This window comes from Lithobates pipiens, unplaced genomic scaffold, assembly GCF_037356315.1.
Source record: "Lithobates pipiens isolate NorthernLeopardFrog02 unplaced genomic scaffold, aLitPip1_a1.2 Scaffold_30, whole genome shotgun sequence".
Taxonomy (NCBI): domain Eukaryota; kingdom Metazoa; phylum Chordata; class Amphibia; order Anura; family Ranidae; genus Lithobates; species Lithobates pipiens.
Window position 1 is genome coordinate 56,359,809 of NW_027507791.1, and position 23,426 is coordinate 56,383,234.

The following is a 23,426-nucleotide window of genomic DNA, read 5'->3' on the forward strand; positions in this document are numbered from 1 at the left end:
CACAGTCAGTGATAATTTGGGGAGCCGTGTCTTCTGCTGGTGTTGGTCCACTGTGTTATATCAAGTCCAAAGTCATCAAGTCCTTCATGCTTCCCTTTGACATGCTTTATGGAGATGCTGATTTAATTTTCCAGCAGGACTTGGTACCTGCCCACACAGCCATAAGTACCAATACCTGGTTTAATGATCATAGTATCTCTGTGCTTTATTGGCCAGCAAATTCACTTGACCTAAACCCCATAGAGAATCTGTGGGGTATTGTCTAGAGCAGCCATTCTCAACCAGGGTTCCATGGAACCCTGGGGTTCCTCCAGAGGTTGCTAGGGGTTCCTTGAGGTGTGGCTGATGGACCACCTATTTGATGATGCCTACAAACTTCAAGGTTCAGCACCACTTAGCAAAGCCAGCATCTTGACACCAAATATCTTTTTAGCTGTCTTTAAGGGTGGCATTCTGAACACCACTTGAAGGGGGACATTCTTCCTATTGGCCACCGATATAAGGAGAACTGTTCCTATTGAGCCCTGCTGATTTGGTTTTAGTAAGGGTTCCTCGAGACAAGAAAATTATTTTTGGGTTCCTCTAGGGTTAAAAGGTTGAGAAAGCCTGGTCTAGAGGAAGATGAGACACCAGGCCCAACAATGCAGATAAGCTAAAGGACACTATCAAAGCAACCTGGGCTTCCATAACACCTCAGCAGTGCCACAGGCTGATCACCCCAATGCCATCCTGCATTAATGCAGTAATGTATGCAAAAGGAGCCCCGACCAAGTATTGATTGCATACTATACTGTACATGGACATACTTTTCAGTAAGCCAACATTTTCTGTATTTTTTTATTGGTCTTATGTAATATTCTAATTTCTGAGATACTGAATTTGGGGTTTTCACTAGCTGTAAGCCATAATCGTCAAAATTAAAAGAAAGAAATGCTTGAAATATATCACTCTGTGTGTAATGCATCTCTATAAAGTATGAGTTTCACTTTTTGCATTGAATTACCGAAATAAATGAACTTTTTGATGATATTCTAATTTTATGAGATGCACCTATATATACCATAGTGTGTGGAGTCTAGAACTTACTCACAAACCAAATATACATCTGTTGGGATTTTTTTTTTTTTTTTTTTTTTACCAAAAACATGTAGCAGAATACATTTTGGTCAAAACTTACGAAGAAATTTTTTTTTATTAATATTGGATATATTTTATAACAAAACGTAGACAATATCAGGGTTTTTTTTTTTTTTTAAATGTTAGTCTTTTTTCGTTTTATATCACAAAAAATAAAAAACCCAGTGGTGATGAAATACCACCAAAAGAAAGCTCTATTTGTCTGAAAAAAGTCATGAAAATTTAATTTGCTTAGTGTTGCATGACTGCGCAATTGCCTGCTAAAAGCAGCGCAGTGCTGAATAGCAAAAAATGCTGTGGTCATGAAGGAGATAAAAGCTTGGAGGTCAAGTGGTTAAACTTACATCCAACTATGCCGACCATAGAGTCCAAATGCACACTACATCATTGTTTCATTTTCTGCTGAAGGGAGCGGAGTTACAACCCACTCCCATGCTCCCGTGACAGGTGCACTTTAATGCATCTTTTAATGTTGTTTGATGGTTCCTTCTACAGGAAACTCTTCCTTACCCTCCCTATTAAACATCATCCAGAGCCAGGAACTGGGAACGTCAAGTCTTGGCAAATAAAGACAAGTTACCGCTATTAATAGACAGTAAAAAAAGGAATGAACAGACAAGTTTTCGGTCCATTGGCGACACACGCTCAAGGTTATCTAGTTTATTAAACCGCTATTGCAGCAGCTGCAATTGTAGAGCAAGAAGAAAATGGGGGGACCTATTCTAAAAAAAGCAAAGGGATACAGAAAATAATTAACAGGGGGAGCACAGCAAGAACTGGACAAGAGCTTCAAAGATCAGTCCACCTAAAACTGATGTCTGTCTTACGGGAGTCTCAAACCTCTGCCATAGAGTCTGGCTCCTCCTACTCCCGTAGAGCACCCATAGAGAGCTGCTGACGAACTTAGTCCTATTCCCCCAGTTAGAGCGTTCACAGCATTTCCTTCACTCTCCCACTGGCTCAAAGGAACAGCCAAGGGGTGTTTTTTTTTTTTTTTTGTTTTATTGGCACTTAGAACTTGGATGGGGATGAAGGGAGCATGGGATACACAAAAAAAACTGAAGAAATTGACAACTTGAGTACTCCTTAGCTATCTTACTGAACTATGCAAATAGAAATGTCTCACGGAATCTTTACTCTCGACTGGACCCAGGAACTATGCTGCTTCTACTACAGGCCTCAAACTATTTATGGACTCTCTCACCACCTACTGGACGCACCTCTCCAGGGATTGACTGGAGTTACATAAATATTCAGGCTGCTTGCTCAGTTCTCCCCCCCACTATAATTTCAGAATCCTCTAGAACAGTGGTCATCAACCAAGGGGCAGACTGACCATTGGGCCGCTCGGGCACTGCCCGAGGGCCCGAGCCAATAGGGGGCCTCATCAGGGTTGCCAGCCTCAGTAAAACCGGGGGCAGTATGTAAAAATCTGTGTTTTTTTACACCTGTTTCTGAAATGTCACTTACCGACATCCTTTTGGTCTAAAAATCCCAAGATTATAGCTGCCCCACCTCTCCAGTACCTTCTCAGCCAATAGAAACATGTCTGTGTATACTGTGTGTACATGTATGTGTATACTATGTGATTGTATACTGTGTGTGTGTGTGTGTGTGCATACTGTGTGATCCCATAAACTCAGATTGCCTGGGGGCCCCATAATCTCCTATTGCCCGGGGGACCCATGTGTTGTCAGTCAACCCTTCTCATCAACCCTGTCCTCAAGGCCCACTAACAGGCCAGGTTTGCAAGATAACTGAAATACATCACAGGTGATATCATTTGCTGCTCAGTGATTGCAGTATTCTAGTCTGCATCTCCCCATGGTAATACATAAAACCTGGCCTGTTAGTGGGCCCTGAGGACAGGGTTGATGACCACTGCTCTAGAATACAGGGGGAAACAATCAGAGCAGCAGCCTGCGAGACTCTGAGCAACCCTAAATAATCAACCACTGCTCCACTCCACCAATCACAGAGAAGCCAACTAAATATACCTACTAGCCTACACTACACTAGGAGGGTGCTATACTCCATTGTCCGTAAGGTTTGTGGATATCTGTGCTGGGTGCAATGCATACAATGCTTTTGCTGACCTCCTTCTGAAATTGCTAGTTGCTTGGCTGTCCACATTGATGCAGTGGTATGATCCAGAACAAGCATATCTAGAGTTGTGAACATTTTCATCTATGAAGTTGTAGCTTGTCCACATCTTCCCCCGTCTACCCATTGGGTCACTGAGAGCACCTATCATTTTGCTGAAAGCATAGGCAGGGGTGGGGCTAAATGCTGACTTCCTAAATTCCTAGGGTTCCTGGGGCTTTAAGGCTCATGGGAAGGTAGGTGAAATTATATTACCAGCTTCAGAGCCTCCCATTAGCCACAGGGAAACCCAACCACTAAAATCTCATCCAATGAATTACAATTTTTTAATATTCTTACTTTTAATAAACTAGTTGGTGATCCTGTGACCAGAGATTGGGGGAAAGCTTGTGGGTGTTGCTCAAGGTGATCATCCCAACAAGGCTTCGGTGATTTACATTAAAGGTGGGTGGCAGCGCAGAGGAGAGCCCATCCCGACTCAGTATACACATATAATAATAATGCAAAAGCACAATTGAGAGACACGAAAACAGCCTTGTCACCCTCTAACAGGAAGTGCCTTAATGAGGTCTTTCAAGGCAGGATCACCAGCTAGAGAAAGCAGGAAGGAAGCTCCGTGCACCAAAGAGCCCAAGTGTATTGAGGTATCTCAAAACAGCTTCAGCCTGACTCCTCCCAGGCCGTTCCACCTACGCGTTTCATCCCAATTACAGAACTTAGTCATGGCCCCATGTTCAAGCCCTGTGGGCGGGTGAAAATATATTGGGGGTGGCCTGGGAGGAGTCAGGCTGAAGCCGTTTTGATTCTTCAGTACATTTGGGCTGTTTCTTGGTTTCTTGGTGTGCAGAACTTCCTGCTTTCTCTAGCTGGTGATCCTGCCTTGAAAGACCTCATTCAGGCACTTCCTGTTAGAGGGTAACAAGGCCCTGTTCCTATATCTCAACTGTGTTTTTGCATTGTCACCCTTTCCCAAAGGCAGCACACATTACACATGTAGTCCTGCAATAGCTGTATAATATTTCTCAAGGTAGGTGCCCCAATGACAACAGAGGACTGTTATTGTCACCATCAGGGCACCCACCTTGAGAAATATTATACAGCTATTATTGGAGTTCATGTGTCTGCAAAGAAGCTGCAGAAGATAAGCAATGCTAAAGCCCCATACACACTATCAGATTTTCTGCTGATTTTTTTCTTCAGATTTACGAAAACCATATAATATGAGGTCAAATCTTAGGAGTTTCAATTTGTATGCAATCGGGCAGGCCCTTCCACTACATGGTTTTGGTAAATCTGAAGACAAAAATAAGCAGAAAATCTGATAGTGTGTATGGGGCTTAAGATGCAACAAAGCATGGAAAAAGGTGAAAACAAGCATTTGAAGAATAAAATGGTGGTATTTTAGGATACACAATGTCATTCAGTTGGGGTTTAAATCTGCTTTAACCTATCACTTTACAAAGAATTCAATAAATAAAGGTAAGTGCTTTTTATTTTCTGAAGAATTTTAATTTCATTTTTTTTCATTTGGATAATTTTTCTTCTCTGATCCCAAACTCGGCCATGTTCAGCCGGAAGGTCTCAGAATGTAGCTTTGCCCACCTTTCCCAGCCTCTTCCATCGAACGGTTGAGGCATCTCCATTGCTCTTTTGGATGTGGACTCTTTCTTGAGCCAGGGCCAGGTTTTGGATGATCTTGGCCTATAACCAAAATTAGACATTTCCAGTTTTTCATTTGGATAATTTTACTTCTCTGGTCCCAAACTCAGCCATGTTCAGCGAGAAGGTCTCAGCGCAGCTCTGGCCACCCTTGCCAGTCTTAACCACCAACGGTTGAGGCATCTCCATTGCTCTGTGGGATGTGGAGTCTTTCTTGAGCCAAGGCCAGGTTTGGGATGAACTTGGGCTATGACCAAAATTAGACATTTAAATTTTTTAATTTGGATAACTTTTCTTCTCTGATTCCAAACTTAGCCATGTTCTGTGGGAAGGTTTTAGAGCAGCTCTAGCTACCCTTTACCAGCCTCAAACACCGATGCAGTGAGTGGTTGAGGCATGTCTATTGCTCTGTGTGTCTCAACACAGCTTTTTCCACCCTTGCAAGCCTCAACCACCGATGCAGTGAATGGCATCTTCATTGCTCTCCAGGATGTGGACTCTTTCTTGAGCCGTGGTCAGGTTTGGGATGATCTTGGGCCACGACCAAAATAGACATTTGCATTTTTTAAATTTGGATAGCTTTTTTTTCTCTGATCCTAAATTTAGCGCGAAGGTCTCAGCGCAGCTCTGGCCACCCTTGGCAGCCTTAACCATCGATGCTGTGCAGGGTTTAGGCATTTCCATTGCTCTGTGGGATGTGGACTCTTTTTTGAGCCGTGGTCAGGTTTAGGATGATCTTGACCAAAATAGACATTTGCATTTTTTAATTTGGATAGCTTTTTTTTCTCTGATCCCAAATTTAGCGGGAAGGTCTCAGCGCAGCTCTGGCCCCCCTTGCCAGCCTCAACCATCGATGCAGTGAACGGTTGAGGCATCTCCATTGCTCTGCAGGATGTGGAGCCTTTCTTGAGCCGAGGCCAGGTTTGGGGTGATCTTGGGCTACGACCGAAATTTGACATTTAAATACAGGTACTTGATGGTGCTTGCTACTAAAAAAATGTACTCTTTTGTGACAGGTTCTCTTTAGTTCACATTGACTTAAAGGGAACTCAGCAGGAGAGCTGGAATTTCAGCAGCCCCTTCACATCCCCAGACAGACAGGTCTCCCAGGCAATCCAGTGTCCTCCCCCCTCCTCCCTCCCACAGCCATTCAGCATCAGCACCCCCCCCCCCCTTCCCTTCTCCTCTCCACACCATCCTCCAGCGCAGCCAATCAACGGCGCCCATCTGCTTCTATCCATATAAGGCTATGAAGAAGCAAGGGAGTCCCAGCATTACACAGACTGGGAGCTGATGTCAGGCATTGCATTACCCAGCTCTATCCAGTTGCCTGGTTATCATGCCGTGTGCCTGCTCTCCAGGCTTCCTTGGGCTACTATTTCACCCTTGGAGCACCCTAAGCCAACAACGTATTTCTGCTCAGTATGAACATCTGTGTGTTTAATCTGAATATAACCTGCTGGCATCTTCGGAGATAAACCACACAGTAAAGTTTTGCATATTTAACCCTTTGGTTGACAATGCCAATTGCCAATTTAACCCTTTGGTTGACAATGCCAATTGCCAATTTAACCCTTTGGTTGAAAATCCCCATGTTCAAAGAACGCATGGCCATCAAGTGGTTGGGTTGTCAGTAGTGGAAGGTTAAAATCACTCACATTGTAGTCACTGACCTTAAACAATTTTTGCTTGAATGTGGACTCCTGTAGACACACCAGGTTGAGACATTTAGGGGAAAGTCTATGGCAGGGATAGGAATCCTTAAAGAGGTAGAGATCTACCGAAACAACATTGGGAGAAGTCAAAGATCATGGGGGACAGTGTCGCCTCCTCACACCTCTAATTAGTAATACTGTGTTGCAATTGCGTGCTTTGCATGACAATTATGGGTTCAAATCAGTCTGTGAAATGCATTTGGATTGCTTTTCAGGGGAACAGCAGTCCCTGCTGCACTTGTGAATGAGCTCTTAGTTGCATTCAGCAGCAGCACCCTTAGTGCTTGATCACATGTAAAGTGGACGGTGGGGGTGTAAACCCTGCGGTCGAGTCACGGTTTTAACGCCCCCCATTTCCTACCCTGTTTAGTTGCTGAGGCAGCAGCCAAAGGTGTACACATGCCGCAGCAGGAATTAAGCCCCCTGTTGCTTTTCATTTGGTTATTATTGTGGCCACTAACACCAATGCTGGGGGTTATTATTGTGGACACTGACACCAATGCTGGGGGTTATTATTGTGGCCACTGACACCAATGCTGGGGGTTATTATTGTGGCCACTGACACCAATGCTGGGGGTTATTATTGTGGCCACTGACATCAATGCTGGAGATTATTATTGTGGCCACTGACGCCAATGCTGGAGGTTATTATTGTGGCCACTGACGCCAATGCTGGGGGTTGTTATTGTGGCCACTAACACCAATGCTGGGGGTTATTATTGTGGCCACTGGCACCATGCTGGGGGTTATTATTGTGGCCACCGACACCAATGCTGGGGGTTATTATTGTGGTCACTGACACCAATGCTGGGGTTATTATTGTGGCCACCGACACCAATGCTGGGGGTTATTATTGTGGCCACTGACACCAATGCTGGAGGCTATTATTGTGGCCACTGACACCAATGCTTGGGGTTATTATTGTGGCCACTGACACCAATGCTTGGGGTTATTATTGTGGTCACTAACACCAATGCTGGGGGTTATTATTGTGGCCACTGACACCAATGCTTGGGGTTATTGTGGCCACTGATGCCAATGCTTGGGGTTATTATTGTGGTCACTGACTGGGGGGTTATAATTGAGGCTACTGTCATTAATGCTGGGGGTTATTATTGTGGCCATTGATACCAATACTGGGGGGTTATTATTGCAGCCATTAACACCAATCCTGGGGGGTTATTATTGAGGCCACTGATAACAACAATGCTGGGAGTTATTATTGTGGCCACTGACACCAATGCTGGGGGTTATTATTGTGGTCACTGACTGGGGGCAGGCATGTACTGGCCATTGGAACTACCGGGAGAATCCCGGTGGGCCGATGGCTCAGTGGGCCAGTCAGGTGTAGTCCTGGATCCGCTCCTCTCTGACAGTGAGTGATCACAATTTCACTCCTGTCAGGAGGAGAAGCATCCATCATATGCTGGAGAGAGCATTAGGCGTTATGCTTCCTCCAGCCTGCAGGGGGAGATAGACAGACGACTTTCCTTCCTCTCTCCCCTATCACTTGTTATCACATGACTGGAGAGAGGAAGAAGAGAAGCTGCCTTCAGAACTGTGAGTACAGGCTGGAGGAGGATACTCTGATGTAAGGGGCTGGTGATGGGACTCTGATGTAAGGGGGCTGCTGATGGCACTCTCATGTAAGGGGGCTGGTGATGGGACTCGGATTTAAGGGGGCTGCTGATTGAACTCTGATGTAAGGGGGCTGCTGATGGGACTCTGATGTAAGGAGGCTGCTGATGGGACTCTGATGTAAGGAGGCTGCTGATGGGACTCTGATGTAAGGAGGCTGCTGATGGGACTCTGATGTAAGGGTGCAGCTAATGGGACACTCTGATGCAAGGGGGCTGCTCATGGGACACTCTGATGTAAGGGGGCCAGTCTGGATGAAGTCCAGGGCCAAATTTCTGTCCCAGTCCAGCCCTGACTGGGGGGTTATTATTGAGGCTACTGACATCAAAGCTGGGGGTTATTATTGTGGCCGTTGATACCAATGCTGGGGGGGGGGGGGGGGGGGGTTATTATTGAGGCCACTGACACCAATGCTGTGGGTTATTATTGTGGCCACTGACTGGGGGTTATTATTGAGGCTACTGACACCAATGCTGGGGCCTAATATTGTGGCCACTGACACCAATGCTGAGGGTTATTATTACAGCCACTAACACCAAAGCCCAGAGTTATTGTTGTGGCTGTGGACATCAGTGCTGGGGGTTATTATTGTGGCCACTAATACCAATGCTGGGGGTTATTATTGCAACCACAGACACCAATGATGGGGGTTATAATTGCGAATACTGACACTAATGCTGGGGGTATTACAAAGGACACTGACTGGGGTGATTATTATTGAGGCTACTGACACCAATGCTGTTGACTAATAACGCGGCCATTGACACCAAGGCTGGGGGGTTATTATTGTGGCCACTGACACCAAGGCTAGGGGTAATCAGAGCTGGGGGTTATTATTTTGGCTATGGACACCAACACTGGTGGTTATTTTACTCCCATGTCCTCTTCAGTATGTGCTACCCTCTTTCAAAAAATGCAGTAGGCCCAAACTTTCAGGTGTTGAGGTGCATCACAGCCAATTAACTTTGAATGGTCTGCTTAACTCGATGCCCTTTACCTCAACACACGAGTCGCTGTTGTGTGGCCCTCTGGAAGTTTTGGGTGCCACACTTGAGGCCTTCTATAATTTTCAAGTTGACCTCCACCGCTTTAGTGCATCGCTAGAAAAATGTTCAGCTGGGCTAATACAGGTTCGACCTCAGGGGACACAATGCATTTGATGTTGTAGGCCTTCAGTAATTAAGAGGCAATCAATAAGTAGCCGGGTAATAGATCACTAGACAAAAGAGCTTGGCTTTATCCCCTTCGATACACAGGAAAAATGAGTTTACAGTGTTATCAGCTGATCAAATCGGGTCAATTTGTATCTAAAATGTCCATGTAAAATAACCTAAATATTAAATATTCCTACAAAAGCCACATTTTTTTATGGGAAGAAAATCAGCTATATTTATACATTCAATGTTGGCCACACATTTTTGTCTGTTCATTTTATTGGATTATTGTATACAGTTGTATATGGAACAGGTACCTTTTTTTTATTTTTTTATTTCAAGGATTTGCATCAGTTAAGAAAGAATACATAACTGTATAAACGAGTCTGAAAGTTGTTTTGAAACATTTGCAAGAAAGATTTTCCGTTAAAAGCAAACAGTTAGGTCTCCACAGGGCCCGGGACAAGGGGTGGGCAGGAGGGACGGTTGCCCTGGGCACTGTGGTATCATGTGAAGTGGGGGGGGACCACAAGGAGATGGGGGAGGGGATTTGTGTTGAGAAGTGGAATTTGGGGGACGGGGGGAGGAAGCGGGTAAGAAATGTCCTAGGAGGGCAAATATGGGGAGGTGTGCTAGGAATGGTGATTTGGGGGGATTTGTGTTGGGAGGGGGTATAGGGGAAGAGGATTTGTGCTAGTAGGAGTAGTTGGGGGTATCTGTGCCAGATTGGGGAAGGGGACTTTGTGCTAGAAGGGGGATTTGGAGTGGGGGAGAGGATTTGTGCTTAGATGGGTAATTTGAGGGTTAGGGGATATGTGCTAGGAGGGGGAACTTTTTTGTGGGGGGGATTTGTGCTAGAGTCATACGTGTAGAGAGAATTTGAGCAGGGGTAATAGGGGACAAAGATTTGTGCTCAGAGGGGCAATTTCAGGAGGGGGGTGGATTTGTACTGAGAGAAGGGGGAATTTTTGCTTAGGAATTGAGCATGGTTATTAATATACATTTTTTTTTGGAAGGGGAGTTTTTTTCGCTTACATATAATGCTCATACATGTGGGGGGGGGGGGGGCAAAATTTGGCATGGTTGCCCTGGGCTCTAGATGACCTTGTCCCGGCACTGGGTCTCCAGGAGTTCCTCAAACCTCAATGCTCGGGCTATCTAGATGTACAAAAGCCAGAGTAGGCTAGGACGGAGGTTCACCTTCCAGCAGGACAATGACCCCTAAAGCAACACTTGAGTGGTTTAAGGGGAAACATGTAAATATGTTGGAATGGCCTAGTCAAAGCCCAAACCTCAATCCAATAGAAATTCTGTGGTCAGACCTAAAGTTTGCTGTTCACAAGCTCATAGAGACTTATCCAAAGTGACTTGGAGCTGTGATAGCCGCAAAAGGTGACTCTACAAAGTACTGACTTTAGGGGGGTGAATATTTATGCACATTGACTTTTTCTGTTATTTTGTCCTATTTGTTTGCTTCACAATAAAAAAAACAAAAAAAAAACATCTTCAAAGCTGTGGGCAAGTTCTGTAAAATTAAATTATGCAAATTCTCAAAAAATTCATGTTAATTCCAGGTTGTGAGGCTACAAAACACAAAAAATGCCAAGGGGGGAGGTTGAATACTTTTGCAAGGCACTGTATACCACCGTGTCATTAACTTGTATGTGGTTTCCTGGTATCTGCTACACAGGGATGATTTATGTGCAAAAAAGAATATACGTTCCTTTTGTGGGCCAGAGAATGGCACCCCTAGTTCCCTTTCCTATTTAGCAGGGAAGGGGAACAGGTATGACAACATAGAACAGGCAACAAGTTTCAGGGGTTCAGGCACCTCTCCCTTTCTTAAGGACTTCAATGAAATGGGTAATTCAAAAATCCAGGGATTACGTTTAAGTCTAATGAAAGCCCCAAATAGACAATTTGAGAGTCCAAAATGTTTTACTATTAGTATTGATTCACAAAGGGCAAAATAGAACAGACAAAATATTTTGGGTCTCAAAGACTTTCCCCCCTTCCTAAGAGCCTAAAGGTATTGGTAATCATGAGGACTCAAAAATTAAATGATTAGCCATCACATCTGTTACCAAAAGTATTGGGACACCTGCCTTTACAAGCACACAAACTTTAATGGCATCCCAGTTCTAGTCCGTAGGGTTCAATATTGAGTTGGCTCACCCTTTGCCGCTATAACAGCTTCAACTCTTCTGGGAAGGCCGTCCACAACATTTAGAAGTGTGCCTATGGGAATATTTGACCATTCTTGAAGAAGTTCATTTGTAAAGGCCAGGCACCGATGTGGATGAGAAAGCCTGGCTCGCAGTCTCCACTCTAATTAATCCCAAAGGTGTTCTATCGGGTTGCAGTCAAGACTCCTTGCAGGCCAGTCAAGTTCCTCCACCCCAAACTCGCTCATCCATGTCTTTATGGATCTTGCTCTGTGCACTGGTCCAAATCATTTGGTGAAAGGGGGATTATGGTGTGGGGTTGTTTTTCAAGGGTTGGGATTGGCCCCTTCGTTCTAGTGAAGGGAACTCCTAAGGCGTCAGCACACCAAGACATTTTGGACAATTTCATGCACCCAACTTTGTTGGAAAAGTTTGGGGATGGCCCCTTTCTGTTCCATCATGACTGCATACTAGTGCACAAAGCCAGGTTTATGAAGACATGGATGAGCAAGTTTGGGGTGGAGGAACTTGACTGGCCTGCACAGAGTCCTGAGCTCAACCCGATAGAACACCTTTGGGATGAATTAGAGCATAGAATGCGAGCCAGGCCTTCTCATCCAAAATCGCTGCCTGACTTCACAAATGTGCTTCTGGAAGAATGGTCAACATCCCCATAGACACACTCCTAAACCTTGTGGACAGCCTTACCAGAAGAGTTGAAGCTGTTGTAGCTGCAAAGGGCGGGCCAACTCAATATTGAACCCTACGGACTAAGACTAGGATGCCATTAAAATTCATGTGCATGTAAAGGCAAGCGTCCCAATACTTTTGACAATGTAGTGTATGTCTAATGCGAGCCCCAAACAAAATCTGAGAGTCCAAAAACGTTAAACATTTGTATTAGATCACAAAGGACAACATAGAACGTCCAACGTGTTTCGGGAGCTCAAGGACCTCTCCCTTCTTTGATTATTCAAGGATAGCCCATTACGTTCAAGTCTAATGACCAAACTATTTGAGAGTCCCAAAAACTTTAATAGTATTGTTGGTACACAAAGGACAACAAAGAACAGTCAACGCATTTCGGGAGGTCAAAGAAATACCCTTTTTTTTAGGGTTTAAATGCAATAATCATAAGAACTATGTTTAAGCCATGAAGAAGGGGAACGTCTTTGAGCCCCTTTAAACACGTTGGCTGTTCTACATTTGTGACCAAATACTAATATTAAAAGTTTTTGGACTTTCAGACTGTTTGGTGCTCTCTTCAGGTATTATTTCTAATTTACTAGGCAGCCCACAGGTACTGATGAGCGTGACTAGAAGTCGCCCTCTAATAACTGCAAATTGAATACCTAAAGTCCTTGGAGCAGGGCTTCTCAACCAGGGTTCCTCCAGAGGTTGCTAGGGGTTCCTTGAGCAATGAGCAAATTCTACCTCTCAGATAAGTTCCCACTGACACCATTGATCTTTTTAGCTATCTGTAGGGGGGTAATTCTTCCCATTGACCACAAGTGTAAGCAGCATTCTTTCCTTTGTTGAAAAGGTTGAGAAACGCTGGCTTAGACATTTCATCTATTTATCAAGCCCTGATAAAGGGGGAGCTCTCGAGCCCCCAAAATGTGTTGGGTATGTAAACCTATTTTTGAGCTTCAATACTCTGGTATGGCGCTCCAACTTTTTTATCCCTTCTTATTCTCCTAGGTCTCCTACCATGGGGCAGAAGTGGGTGGAGGAGATTGTCTACAGGAGGGGTGATCAGCTTGGGGGGGGGGCATTTACTAGAACAGATCCCCTGTAGTTCCTCCCTGCAGCAGCGGAAAACTGGCTTTCTGCTGCTGCAGGGAAAGCCATAAAGGGGAACTGTTACTGTAATCCCCCCCCACCACCGCACTTGTCACCTTCTCCTGTCCATGATTCAATCCTTACTGCTGCTCCTTACCTGCTGAATGGATAGGGCTTGGGCCCCATACAGGAGGACCCGTGTTAGCCCCTTATCAGCAGCCCTGCATGTAGGCATTAAAGGCCACTCTCTTAGCCAACGCACCTTTGCCCATGGCCGTGGATAAGGAAGTTCCATTGGTCCTCCTGTACAATGCCCAGGAAAGCAGGGGGTCCCAGGCAGCAGGGTGAATCGAATGTTGGCAGGGAAGGTGAGCGGCGCAGCAGCGAGGCAGTTACTGGAACCAATCCCCCATAGGGCTCTCTCTGCAGCAGCTGAAAGCTGGCTTCTTCTCCTCTCTCTCCTGCCAGCTTTTAGCTGCAGAGAGAGCCATACAGGGGATCGGTTCCAGTGATTGCCCCCGCCTGCTGCACACATCACTCTCCCTGTGCACCATACCTTTCCCCCATTACCCAGTCCCCCATCGTGCTCCCCTACCCCAGCAGTGCTGCCAGTGTTCTGCCAAGAGCTGTCCCCCCATCGCATAGTGTCCGCCTCGTACAGTTCTGGCGCAGCTCTTGTGCGGTACGGAAGACTAGGAGACGCCGAAAGTTTCAGAAGATGAACGGCGCCTGTGCACTTAATAGTACCTTCTGCCCTGAGTCCAGGTTCAAGCCCCACCATGCAAGTGGACATACGGTATGCACTTAGTAACAGGGCCCCTCGCGGGCTCACTTCGCTTGCCATGCTTCGGGCACGGCCTCGTTTCGCTCTGCAATTTTTTATTCTAACTCCGTGTCCACTTGGATGGTGGGGCTTGAACCTGGACTCAGTGCGCAGGCGCCGTTCATCTTCGGAGACTTTCGGCATCTCCTTGTCCTCCGTACTGCGCAGTACAGGGTGGACACTATCCGACAGGGGGACAGTATTCGACAAGACACCGGTTTCCCTACTCTCCTTCCTGCCGGCAGCTGCAAGCACACAATAGGGTCCTTCAGAATGGAGAGTGGGGGAAGGTTCTGGTAAATATGTCATATTTACCAGCCCCTTCCTTTTCTGAATGAGCACTCTCACTATCTTCATTCATAACTGAAGCATAGTAAATTTAGGGGGATGGGCCTGTGAGGTTGGCTGTATAGGGGCCCCATGTTTTCAAACAACAGCCTTGCCTATGCCTATGCATTACCTGGGCAGCAAAGGCTTAAAAATGTAGTTTATGTATATTTGGTGTCATATATATATATATATATATTCATATGGGCAGCCATATTGCGCCTTCCATGCTTGGCTTCCTGTTCATCGGTACAGCGTAGTGATTGTGCTTTATAGCACCTCTTAACCCAGTCTACAGGTCTTTTCAATGCAGTCTACATGTGACCTATCCTGTAATTGATTTTAGCCTCAGCAGGTGTTCAGGCTTTAGGACAGCTGGAAAATCACCCGTTCCCAAAATGCTCTCCAGCTTCCTTTTAATACTCGAGCCGTAAAAATGTCTGCAAACAGCTATCGGCCGTCATCGCGTCTTAATATTTATCTTGGACGGGCTCAGCGGGGGAAAACGTTTACACGTGTTGGCGCTTGGAAAATAAACATCGAAAATGAATATTCTTGGAAGCTTCGTGCCGCTTGGTCCGCGCACCTTCCCCGCGAAGTGTTAAAAATAGCTCAGCGTGACGGCTAAGAGTTTCAGGGAAAAAGGGATTTCCTGCCTCTTTCTTATTTCTGTGTCCGTTTCATCGGCCTGCTGTCTGTCTGTGTCACCGCGTGCCCCGCTGAGTGTAAAATTCCTCAATAAGCGCCCACATCTGGCGGTCACGAACTGAAGGCTCGCAGGAAGCTGCGTTTCGATTTTTTTTTTTTTCACTGCTCGCGTTCAGCTGCTGCTCGTATATATTCAGGAAGCCCTTAATTATGGCATTTCATCCCATTATGTCACGCCTACGCCCTACCCAGCCCGGCAAAGCCGTGAAAAGGAGCCGAGGCTTCCGAGCGTTGAATGCACTTTATATACAAAGGATTCGGCACGGATTTATTGTGGCCCATTGTGGCTTCTACTACAAAGCCAGTGTGTGTCTTAAAGGGGAACTACCGGCAGTCTTCAACTTCTTAAAGATGTCCATGTGAAGGCCGGTCAGCTTTATGTGAATTATCCTGAAAGCTGACTCCGGAAGAGTATAAAACAGGGGTCTTCGATTAAAATTTACGGAGATCCGGTCAGCAAAATTTCCTTTCCGCAGAGGTCTGAATCTCGTTAGCGCTAAAACACATCGGGGTCCCCCCGTACATCATCGTCTTCACCGTAACTCTCAGATCGTAGTACCCTTTACATCACAGTCTCTTTAAAACAGTAACTCAGTGTCCTCAGTTCCCCTTCACAACACTGCCCCCGTTTACATTGTAGTGCCCCTTTACACCACACAGGGTCCTTTTACACCACACAGTGTCCCTGTACACCCTGTTACACCATGCAGTGCCCCTTTACAGCCACACAGTGTCCTTTTACACCACGCAGTTTCCCTTTACACCACGCAGCACCCCTTTACACCACACAGCGCCCCTTTACACCAAGCTGTGGCCCTTTACACCACGCAGTGCCCCTTTACACCCTGTTACCCCACACAGTGGCCTTTTACACCAAGCAGCATCCCTTTACACCACACAGCACCCCTTTACAACACACAGCACCCCTTTACACTCTGTTACACCATGCAGTGCCCCTTTACACCACACAGTGTCCTTTTACACCACGCAGCTCCCCTTTACACCCTGTTACACCACGCAGTGGCCCTTTACACGCTGTTACATCATGCAGCTCCCCTTTACACCCTGTTACACCATGCAGCACCCCTTTAAACCTTGTTACACCATGCAGTGCCCCTTTACACCCTGTTATACCATACAGTGCCCTTTTACACCACTCAGTGCCCCTTTACACCACGCAGTGCTCCTTTACAACACACAGTGCCGCTTTACACCAAACAGCGCCCCTTTACACCCTGTTACACCACACAATGCCCCTTTAAACCCTGTTACACCATGTAGTGCCCATTTACACCACACAGTGCCCCTTTACACCCTGTTGCACCACACAGTGGCCATTTACACCACGCAGTGCCCCTTTACACCAGGCAATGCCTCTTTACACTCCCATTACACCATACAGCGCTCCTTTACACCCTGTTATACCACGCAGTGCCCCTTTACACCCTGTTATACCATGCAGTGCCCATTTATACCATACAGTGCCCTTTTACACCACGCAGTGCCCCTTTACAACACGCAGTGCCGCTTTACACCACGCAATGACTTTTTACACCACGCAACTCCCCTTTACACTCCCGTTAGACCACACAGCGCCCCTTTACACCCTGTTATACCACGCAGTGCCCCTTTACACCCTGTTATACCATGCAGTGTCCATTTACACCATGCAGTGCCCCTTTACAACACGCAGTGACCCTTTACAATACCCAGTGCTCCTTTACAACACGCAGGGCTGCTTTACACCAAACAGCGCCCCTTTACACCCTGTTACACCACACAGTGCCCCTTTAAACCCTGTTACACCATGCAGTGCCCATTTACACCACACAATGCCTCTTTACACCACACAACGCCCCTTTACACTCCCGTTACACCACACAGCAGCCCTTTACCCTCCCACAAGACAGTGCCCCTTTTATTGCAAGCCCCCCTCTGCACAGTTCTATGGTACCTTTGGCAGGGCAGAGGCACAAATCATCCTGGAGTATCCTCTCCTGGGCTCCCCACCTGGCCATCAATGTCATCCTCACAGCGGATGGGCTGCAGATCAGGGTAGGGGCTACTGAATTTATCATGTTAACAGGCGGGTGATTACCCGCTCTCTGTCCCAATCTGCAGGTCCTCCTGCCCCCGCCCCCTGTGAGGATGACATCCGTGGCTGGGCGGGAAGCCCAGGAGAGGACACCCAGCCATGGCAGTGGCATAGCCGCGGTCCAGACAGACCTGATGCTCGGTCCAGTTCCGGACCACGGTCCGCCATTTAGTGGCCACTGGTATAAAATATAAAAGACCATTTAAAGCGGTATTCACCCAAAAGCAAACATTTATTATCTCACAGTATACCAATTCTTAGATGTGCTGGCTGCATTCATTTTCTTTTTTAGGCTCTCTTTCTTCTATTTTCATCTGGTGCTCCAGTCAGTAAGCCTGTTGTTTTTCAAAAGAACAAGCCCTCCAGCAGAATGTGTCAGTTTACAGAGATGGGACTAACCATTCAACACGGACAGGGGTGCCTACAATGATCAGCATTTATTTATGCAAAACCTTTTTCCCAAATGAAAAAAAAAACTGTTACTGTAACTGATTATAAAGTGTGAGCTGGAGTTTGGCTTCAATTTTTAGTGTATTTAAATCTGCCAATACATTTAACACTCCCCTCCCCCCCAGACTGACAATGCTGCTGACTGCTGTGCCTTCCATGCTCCTTCATCCAGAATAGGGTGTGTTACTGGCCAGAGCACCAGGTGAAAACAGAGGGGGGTAAAAAAGCCTAAAAAAAAAGAAAACGAATGCCGCCGCCGCCACATCTAATGTTTGGTAAACTGCAATATATGAAATTTTTTGGTTTGGGGGTTTAATACCGCTTTAATTGATTACAGATTGAAAAATTCTAAATAAGTAGAATTATAGGCAAGTGGCTTCATAAACGCTTGGAATATATATAGGCTATATTTAAACATGAACCTTACCCACCACTACTCTGAAAAGTGATCCACACTGGTTGGTAGGATGCAGGAGGCTGGGCTGAACAGCATCATTAGCTGTTATGGTACAGACGGACGTCTGCACCATAACAACCAATGGCATTATGCAGCCCAGCTGCCTACATCCTAGCAACCAGTTCAGTTAGCCCTTGTACACACGGTCGGAGATTCCGACAACCAAATCCGTCGGATTTTGTCCGAAACTGTTGTATACACACAGTCGGACGAAGTTGTCGGAAAATCCGATCGTTCAGAACGTGATGACGTTATTTCGTTACGACGGGACTACGTTCAGGCTAGTAGCCAATAGCTTTGGTGTAGGAATTTGATCTGAGCATGCGTGGCACTTTGTCCGATCGGAATTCTCTACACATGATCGGAGTATGTCCGATCGGAGCATTTTGTCGGAAAATATTTCCGGCAAGTTGGAAAATTTAGTCCGATGGATATTCCGACGGAAACAGTCCGATGGAGACCACACACAGTCGGAATATCCAACAAAACGCTCCGATCGGACACATTCCGTCGGAATCTCCGACCGTGTGTACAAGGGCTAATGCTGCTCTGTGTATACAGGTCAATGTTACTATACTGCAGTGAGAACAGAGTGTCTGGTATGTCCATATGTCCCCTGACTTTACCTCATTGGTGAGATGCATCTGGTCTCTCTCTGTGTAAACAGACTTGAAAAAAATGCAACAAAGGGCAGCGTAACCTTAGTGTAGTCAGCAGACAGGTCCAGGACCAGGCTATGCTATCTAGCAGAGGTGTCTATTGGCCAGTAAGGATGCTCATCACGCTTAGTAGTCAACCAGGAGGGGAGGAAGGCAGGAACAGGAGGGCTATACATTATTATTTATTCTTGTGTATTCTTAGTACAGTACCCCAGATAAAGTTAGCAGGGTGCATAGCAAGAAAACTAATAAGACACCACAAGATACCTGCACCACCATGCTGTCAGCTTAAAATGTCCTCCAATTCATTTAAAGGGAAATTAGGTGAACTTGTAGAATGGGTTCATTGTAAGAATCTGAAATAGGACTTTTAAATTGCTATAATAGTGAAGCTGTACCTCTCTCAGGTAGAGGTTTGTGCTGTTATTTACTGGTATTTTCACCTTGCCAGAGATTAAATATAAGCCCAGTGTCAGGTTGTGGGGCTTCCATGGAAGCTGACCTATCTATTGCCTAAACCGAAGGCCATTAACTGATACAGTTTTTCAGTTGCTAGTGGGTGTGCTAAAAAAAAAAAAAAGTTGGCCTTACCAGTAACGGTATTTCCATGAATCTTCCAGGACAGCTTTCTTAGAGAGATGATTGGCTCCGCCCTCTCCAGGAAACACAAATCAGAAAGCGTTTAAATGGCCCCGCCCTCCCCTTGCACCTCAGTTTGTATTGAAGATAGAGAGAACCTCCACCATGTGCGTAAGGAAGAAAAAACACCTAGGTTGTGAAGGAACCTCCAACCAAGCCGTAAAAAACAGACGAAGGGATGGGAATCTGGACGCTGTCCTGGGAGATTCATGGAAATACTGTTACCGGTAAGTCTAACGGGGGTTTTCCCCCTTCATCTTCTAGGACGGCTTACTTAGAGAGGATAAGCAAGATTGCATACCTTAGGGAGGGACCACAGCCTGTAAATCTTTCCTTCCGAAGGAAAGGTCCTGGCTGGAGAGCATCTGAACTCTATAGTGTTTGATGAAGGCATGTGAAGACCAAACGGCTGCTTTGGATATTTATTCCCATGAAGCTCCTGCTTGTTCTGCCCATGACGTAGCTATTGATCTGGTAGAATGGGATCTGACTTTTTCAGGAGGAGCCTGATTGGACAATCTGTATGCCCAGACAATAGTGTCTCGAATCCATCTAGCGATATTACCCTTCTTGAAACCACTAAATAGAATCAAAAGTTGAGAGGAACTCCTGAAATTTCTAGTAATCTCCAAATAATGGAGTAAGCACCTTCTAACATCTAGAAAGCAAAACCTTTCTTCTTCCTTATTTTTAGGAGATGTCAGGAACCATGAAACAGACAGAGACAGAAGTACAATCAAATCACACTTGTTTATTAATAATAAAAATAAAAAGGTAAATAGAAAAAAACGTAGTCAAGCATAGCCAGAGTCCAGTAGCCAGATCGGGTAGTCAGCCAGTCCAACGTTCATAAACCAGATCGGGTAATCAGCCAGTCCAGAAGTCAGGGATCCAAGGAAAGAAACTGCAAACCAGATAAGAAGCCAGGAGGGATATCAACAAGCCAGTCTTGAAACAAACAGCAGGAGATGGTTCCTTGTGATGTGACCAAACGTGAAGGCAATGGAGAAATGAGCTGGAAGACTTTAAATAGGCAGGTCAGACGAGTATCATCGGGAACAGCTGGTAACTGTGGAGAGAGAAGAGAGCTGGCAATTAGCCGACAGCTGAGCGGGCAGCCCAGAGGAGGAAGGGCTAAGCCAGCCCTGACAGAAGAGCTGTAAAAGCTGGGTAGAATCACTTCATGTGACCTGTGAAAAGAGGTAGACTTTAGGCGGGTATCTGGCTTTATAATAACCCTGTCCTCCAGGACTGTAAAAAAAGGGTCTTTACAGGAGAAAGATTCCAGATCTAAGATTCTTCTACCTGAAGTCTCAGCTAACAGAAAAGTAATCTTTAATGTAAGCCACTTTAAGGTAGCTCCCTCTAGTGGCTCAAAAGGTTCCCTGGTAAGTGCGTTGAGGACTAGGGATAAGTCCCAGGGAGCCACTTGTTTGGGTGGATCTGGATCTTGCCAAGAGAAATCTCTTAATCAAGAGGTATTCAGCAAGCCTCTCATACAAGAAAACTGATAGAGCAGCAAATTGCTCTCGGAGGGAATTAATTGACAAACCTCTGTCAACGTCACTTTGGAGGAAATCCCGTAAATCTTCCTAGTGACTAATTTACGACTACTAATGCCGTGTACACACGGTTGGACTTTCCGGCAGAAAAAGTCAGAAGGAATCATTTCATTGGCTATTCCGATCGTGTGTGGGCTTCAGCTGACTTTTTCTTTGGAAAATTCAGACGGTCCTAGAAATAAAACATGTTTTAAATCTTTCCGACGGAATCAATTTCTATCGAGAAAACCGTTTGTCTGTATGGCGTTCCAAGGGACCAAAAAAAAAAAAGCAAGGGCGGCTATTGGCTACAGAACTTCCTTTTTCTAGTCGCGTCATACATGTTGTATGTCATTGCGTTCTAAACGATCGGACTTTGGTGTGATCATGTGTAGGCAAGTCCATTTCAGCGGAACTCCGTCGGAAAAACTGTCAGAGTTTATTCTGTGTATGCGGCATTAGTATAGTGTTGACAGGGAAGTGCATCGCGTCACTTCCGGTTTAGACGGCCTCTTGCCGCATCACTGGAAGTGCGTCATTGGACACCATCTTGGTACACCCAGAGGCAGAAGGAAGTCATGGACTTCACGAACTGCATCAATGCATGATCACTGCCCGGCTTCAGGAACAGCTACAGATAGGTGGGCTGCGGTAGTCGCCTATCAATACTTAAGGTAAGTACAGCATAGGGGGGAAACACCTTCTAGAAATGGCCACAGACTCCAGGCACAAGCGGTCTGAGTAGCTAGAAGGGGGGTCCGATAACCACAGTCACCAGAACCAAAAAAGAACAAACATTCCTGGAGGGGTTCTGTAAACACAAAACAAACCGAGGTGCAAGAGGAGGGAGGGGCCTTTTAAACTCTTTCTGATTTGTGTTTCCAGTAGAGGGACTGAGCCAATCATCTCTCTAAGCAAGCTGTCCTGGAAGATGAAGGGGGAAAGTTTTGTTTTTTAATTAAAATGACAGGATCCAAAAAAAAGAACATGTGCATTACTGGTTCCAGTTTTTCCCAACCCTTCTACCCCAGAGGAACACTTGAAAATAATTTCTAAGCCTCGGGGAACTTTGGTTAAAACCAATACATCGGGGGTCAATGGGAAAATTGCCCCTTACATTGGTGGCCAGTGGAAAGAATATGCCTCCTGATAGTGTTGGTCAAAATGCCATGGTTGAAGACTGCTGAAATGGTTGTTTCTGTCATACAGCTAGTTTTGTCAAGTAGCGCTAGACCCAGAACTATGCAGGCACCAAAAAATGGGAGGCTGTCTGCCAAAGCTCAAAGACCCCTGGAAACCTCTGTAGGAACCCTAGGGTTTTACAGAACCCTGGTGGAGAATGGCTGGTCTAGATGGTAGAACTAGAAATAGAAAGAACCTAAGCAGTTAAGTGTGGCTAAATATGACTGAGAAGGGAAACCAAACAGGGTAGAAAATAGAGGGAATGAGTGCCTTGGAGCCATGTCAGCCATGCAATAGGCTGTGTACAAGCCTATTACATGGCCAGTGATTCATTACTTGTTCCATGTTTGACAAGGATATATCCTTGCATATATCTTCATTGAGGTATCGGTGCTACAAAAATTGTCTACGTAAACAGCACAAGGTCTAACCCAGAAGAAACCTTGAAATCATTCTCAAGTCTCAGAGAACCCTTGCTAAAACCGACAAATTGGTGGTCAATGGGAAAATTGCCCCTTGCATTGGTGGTCAGTGGAAAGAATATACCTCCCTGATAGTGTTGGTCAGAATGCCACTGTTGAGGACTGCAGAAATGGTCATTGGTGTCATGTGGTTAGCTTTGCCAAATAGTGTTGGAGCTGGAGTTTTACAATCATCATAAAATGGGAGGTCAGGCAGCCACAGCTCAAGGAGCCCCTTGCAACCTCTAGAGGAACCCTAGGGTTTCACAGAACTTTAGTTGAGAATGGCTGGTCTAGTTTGGAGAACCAGAAATAGCAAGAGCGTAAGCAGTGGATAGATATGGCTGAAAGGGGAACCAAACATGGAATAAAATAGAGGGAATGAGTGCCTTGGAGCCATGTTGGCCATGCAATAGGCTGTGTGAAAGAATCCCACATCTAGTAGGCCAGTGGTTCTCAACGCTGTCATCAAGTATCCCCAACAAGCCATGTTTGCAGGTTTTCCTTTATCTTGCACAGGTGGTTTAAATCAGTCAATGGCTTGGTATTTTGGACAGCTATTTTATTTAAGAGAAATTCCCAAAACATGGCCTGTTGGGGGTACTTGAGGACAGGGCTGAGATCCACTGTAGTAGGTGATTGGTTGGGGTGGGGCACTGAGCTTAGACAGGAGATGGAACAGCCCCTATAGGGTCCTGTCTATAGGGTTGTCAGGGCTGGGCTCAGCTCTT